Source organism: Arachis stenosperma, chromosome 3 (genome assembly GCF_014773155.1).
Source record: "Arachis stenosperma cultivar V10309 chromosome 3, arast.V10309.gnm1.PFL2, whole genome shotgun sequence".
NCBI lineage: Eukaryota > Viridiplantae > Streptophyta > Magnoliopsida > Fabales > Fabaceae > Arachis > Arachis stenosperma.
Window position 1 is genome coordinate 102,177,994 of NC_080379.1, and position 5,699 is coordinate 102,183,692.

At 39.1% G+C, this 5,699-nt stretch overlaps 1 non-coding gene across 1 annotated transcript; it reads right to left on the reverse strand.

Moving 5' to 3' along the window:
- Positions 1-4,730: 4,730 nt before the first annotated feature.
- On the reverse strand, positions 4,731-4,838 carry LOC130972297 (small nucleolar RNA R71). Its single transcript, XR_009083485.1, has one exon. It is a non-coding gene; the product is annotated as a small nucleolar RNA R71 (small nucleolar RNA).
- Positions 4,839-5,699: the final 861 nt, after the last annotated feature.

A 5,699-nucleotide genomic window follows, 5' to 3' on the forward strand; every position in this document is an offset into this window, starting at 1 on the left:
CCATTCGATGCCATAATCTGTGTGTTAAGTGTTTCAGGCTTTATAGGGCATGAATGAGTTGGAGATTGGAAAGGAAGCTAGCAAAAATGGAAGGAACACGAGAAATTGAGGAAATAACCAGCGAGAAGTGACGCGGCCGCATGGCTCACGCGACCGCGCGGATTGGAAAAGCACAAGTGACGCGGAAGCGTGGGCGACGCGACCGCGTGGCAGGGAGAAACGCGAATGACGCGTCCGCATGGATGACGCAATCGCGTGACGAGCGCGATCTGCATATACTAGAGCCAATTTTCGGCCCAGAATAGCAGACTAGAGCCAGAGAACATGTAGAAACCAGAACAACAATTCATTCTAGACAATTTTAGTTTTAGATCTAGTTTTTAGTCCTCCTATAGGTTTTTCTCTCTAGACATTCATAGTTCTTAGGATTTTATTTTTCTACCACTTTTTGCATTGGGATACTGAGAAGAGTTATTACCTCATCAAAACTTCGTCATTCTAGTTCGTTTTCTTTACTTGGCTTTACTCTCCCATGTCCTTTGCTTTGTTTAATTTTACCATTGGAATATTTTTAGGATTATTTAATACAAGGATTACTTTTATTTTTAATTGATTATTTTGATTTTTATTTAAATGTCTTTCTTCAATTCCCTTTCATATGTTATGAATTTTACATTCACAATGAGCGAGTAGTTCCCTAACTTGATGGGGAGTTGATTGAAAGGAACCCTTGAGTTGGAAGGCTTAAAAGAAAGATTGTAATTGGGTTTATTGTTGGATTGCCCTCTGGTCACTAACACCAATCCCTTTTAATTAAGTGGGTTGCAACTTGTGAACGGACGTAGCATTCCGACTTGTTTGACTTTCCCTTACCTAGTAAGAGATAACTAAATAGGATAACCTTTAATTATCAATTAATCTAGAGAGTAATTCAACAATACTGGGACTTCCAACTAATCAACTCCCAGTCAAGGCTTTTATTTACATTATTCAAATTCTCCAATTTTATTTCCTGTTTACTCAACTCAAACCTTTTTGAAAACATCTGATTAATAAAATAGCACACTTTTCTGCAACTCGTTGGGAGACGACCTGGGATTCAAACTCCCAGTATTTTAATTTCAAATTTCTGTGACACCTTTCTAAATTGATAAAGTGGATTTCTGGTGAGTTAAGAACTATACTTGTGATGAGCGGATAATTTGTACGCTTTTTGGCATTGTTTTTAGTATGTTTTTAGTATGTTTTAGTTAGTTTTTAGTATATTTTTATTAGTTTTTAGTTAAAATTCACTTTTCTAGACTTTACTATGAGTTTGTGTGTTTTTCTATGATTTTAGGTATTTTCTGGCTGAAATTAAGGGACCTGAGCAAAAATCTGATTCAGAGACTGAAAAGGACTGCAGATGCTGTTGGATTCTGACCTCTCTGCACTCGAAGTGGATTTTCTGGAGCTACAGAAGCCCAATTTGCGCGCTCTAAACGGCGTTGGAAAGTAGACATCCTGGGCTTTCCAGCAATATATGATAGTCCATACTTTGCCCAAGATTTGATGGCCCAAACCGGCGTTCAAAGTCACCTTCAGAATTTCCAGCGTTAAACGCTGGAACTGGCACCAAAGTGGGAGTTAAACGCCCAAACTGGCATAAAAGCTGGCGTTTAACTCCAAGAAGAGTCTCTACACGAAAATGCTTCAATGCTCAGCCCAAGCACACACCAAGTGGGCCCGGAAGTGGATTTTTATGTCATTTACTCATCTTTGTAATTCTTAAGCTACTAGTTCCCTATAAATAGGACTTTTTACTATTGTATTTTCATCTTTTGATCACTTTAGATCTCTAGATCATCTTTTGATCATGTTTTTATGATTGAACCCTCTTTAGGAGGCTGGCCTCACGGCCATGCCTAGACCTTGTTCTTATGTATTTTCAACAGTGGAGTTTCTACACACCATAGATTAAGGTGTGGAGCTCTGCTGTACCTCGAGTATTAATGCAATTACTATTGTTCTTCCATTCAATTCAGCTTGTTCTTATTCCATGATATTCATTCGCACTCAAGAACTTGATGAATGTGATGATTATGTGACACTCATCATCATTCTCACTTATGAACAAGTGATTGACAACCACTTTTGTTCTACAAGCAAACAAGGCTCTAATGTTTATCTCTTGGATTCCTGATACACGACGCATGGTTGATCGCCTGACAACCGAGCGCTCGCCTGACAACCGAGCCAGCCATTCCGTGAGATCAGAGTCTTCGTGGTATAGGCTAGAACTGATGGCGGCATTCAAGAGAATCCGGAAGGTCTAACCTTGTCTGTGGTATTCTGAGTAGGATTCAATGATTGAATGACTGTGACGTGCTTCAAACTCGCAAGTGTGGGGCGTTAGTGACAGACGCAAAAGAATCACTGGATTCTATTCCGAGATGATCGAGAACCGACAGCTGGATAGCCGTGCCGTGACAGGGTGCGTTGAACATTTCCACTGAGAGGATGGGAGGTAGCCACTGACAACGGTGAAACCCTTGCATAAGCTTGCCATGGAAAGGAGTAAGAAGGATTGGACGAAGACAATAGGAAAGCAGAGAGACTGAAGGGACAAAGCATCTCCATTCGCTTATCTGAAATTCTCACCAATGGAATACATAAGTATCTCTATCTTTATCTTTATGTTTTATTCATATATCATCCATAACCATTTGAGTCTGCCTGACTAAGATTTACAAGGTGACCATAGCTTGCTTCATACCAACAATCTCCGTGGGATCGACCCTTACTCGCGTAAGGTTTATTACTTGGACGACCCAGTGCACTTGCTGGTTAGTTGTGCGAAGTTGTGTTTATGCCATGGTATTGAGCACTAAGTCTTTGGGGCCATTACTAGGGATTATTTGAGTTGTGAAAAGTAGTGATCACAATTTCGTGCACCAAGTTTTTGGCGCCGTTGCCGGGGATTGTTTCGAGTATGGACAACTGACGGTTCATCTTGTTGCTTAGATTAGGTATTTTTCAGAGTTCTTAAGAATGAATTCTAGTGTTTCAAGGTGATGATCCTATCATCACCAAAGCTGATTGATTCTCATCAATTTAGCTCTTGAATGAAATGTCCTGCTGAAGCTTGGCTATCCATGTCTAATTCCTTTAGACTGAAGCTTTAGACTAACATTGCATGATTCCTGGAATTCTCATTAAGAATTTTGATACCTTTATTTTCTTTTTCACTTAATTTTTGAAAAAACCAAAAAAATTTACAAAATCATAAAAACCAAAAATATTTTATGTTTCTTGTTTGAGTCTAGTGTCATATTTTAAGTTTGGTGTCTTGCATGCATTGTTTATTTGATCTTGGTTCTATTTTCAAGTCAATAGTACAGGGAACTGAAGATTCAGAACATGCAGCAGAGGAATTACACAGAAAAAGCTGGGCGTTCAAAACGCCCAGTGAAGAAGGACAAACTGGCGTTTAAACGCCAGCCAGGGTGCCTGGTTGGGCGTTTAACGCCCAAAAAGGTAGAGCATTGGGCGTTAAACGCCAGAATGTGCACCATTCTGGGCGTTTAACGCCAGGATGGCACAAGAGGGAAGATTCTGTTTTTAATTCAGATTTTTTTTCAAGTTTTCAAAGTTTTTCAAAATCAAATCTTTTTCAAATCATATCTTTTCAATCAAATCTTTTTCAATATCAATTTCTTTCCTTTTTCAAAGATACTTGCTAACAATTAATGATTTGATTGAACAATTCAAGTATGTTGCCTTTTCTGTTGAGAAAGGTTTAATGTTTGAATCATATCTTTTCTTGTTAGGCAAGTCATTATTTTTTAAAATCAAATCTTTTTAAAATTGTTTTCAAATCATATCTTTTCAATCATATCTTTTTGATTTATAATTTCAAAATCTTTTTTTCAAAAATCACTTGATTTCTTCTCCATTCTTAGTTTTCGAAAATCAATTCAAGTTTTTCAAAATATTTTTAAAATCTTTTTAACTTAATCTCTTCCCCTCTTTTCACATCCTTCTATTTATGGAGTACCACTCCTCCTCAATGCACAATTCGAACTCTATCTCACTAAGTTCGAATTCTTCTACCTCTTTCTTCTATTTCTCTGTTCCTCTGACACCTCAAGGAATCTCTATACTGTGACATAGAGGATTCCACATTTTCTTGTTCTCTTCTCTTTCATATGAGCAGGAGCAAAGACAAAAGCATTCTTGTTGAGGCTGATCCTGAACCTGAAAGGACCTTGAAGTGAAAGCTAAGAAAAGCTAAGGCACAACTCTCTGTAGAGGACCTAACAGAAATCTTCAAAGAAGAAGAACCCATGGCAGCCGAAAACAACAACAATGCTAACAACGCAAGGAAGGTGCTGGGTGACTTTACTGCACCTACTCCTGACTTCTATGGGAGAAGCATCTCTATCCCTGCCATTGGAGCAAACAACTTTGAGCTTAAGCCTCAATTAGTTTCTCTAATGTAACAGAATTGTAAGTTCCATGGACTTCCATTGGAAGATCCTCATCAGTTTTTAGCTGAATTCTTGCAAATCTGTGACACTGTCAAGACTAATGGGGTTGACCCTGAGGTCTACAGACTTATGCTATTCCCTTTTGCTGTAAGAGACAGAGCTAGGATATGGTTGGACTCACAACCTAAAGAAAGCCTGAACTCTTGGGAAAAGCTAGTCAATGCCTTCTTGGCAAAGTTCTTTCCACCTCAAAAATTGAGTAAGCTTAGAGTGGAAGTCCAAACCTTCAGACAGAAGGAAGGAGAATCCCTCTATGAAGCCTGGGAAAGATACAAACAATTGATCAGAAAGTGTCCCTCTGATATGCTTTCTGAATGGAGCATCATAGGTATTTTCAATGATGGTCTCTCTGAACTGTCCAAGATGTCTTTGGATAGCTCTGCTGGAGGATCTCTTCATCTGAAGAAGATGCCTACAGAAGCTCAAGAACTAATTGAAATGGTTGTAAATAACCAATTCATGTACACTTCTGAAAGGAATCCTGTGAACAATGGAACAAATCAGAAGAAAGGAGTTCTTGAGATTGATACTCTGAATGCCATTCTGGCTCAGAACAAAATATTGACTCAGCAAGTCAATTTGATTTCTCAAAGTCTGTCTGGAATGCAAAATGCACCAAGCAGTACTAAGGATGCTTCATCTGAAGAAGAAGCTTATGATCCTGAGAACCCTTCAATGGAAGAGGTGAATTACATGGGAGAACCCTATGGAAACACCTATAATTCTTCATGGAGAAATCATCCAAATTTCTCATGGAAGGATCAACAGAGACCTCAACAAGGTTTCAACAACAATAATGGTGGAAGAAACAGGTTTAGCAATGGCAAGCCTTTTCCATCATCTTCTCAGCAACAGACAGAGAATTCTAAGCAGAACCACTCTGACTTAGCAACCATGGTCTCTGATCTAATCAAAACCACTCAAAGTTTCATGACTGAAACAAGGTCCTCCATTAGGAATTTGGAGGCACAAGTGGGACAGCTGAGCAAGAAAGTTACTGAACTCCCTCCTAGTACTCTTCCAAGCAATACAGAAGAAAATCCAAAAGGAGAGTGCAAGGCCATCAACATTGCCGAATTTGGAGAGGAAGGAGAGGCAGTGAATGCCACTGAGGAAGACCTCAATGGACGTCCACTGGCCTTCAATGAGTTCCCTAATGAGGAACCATGG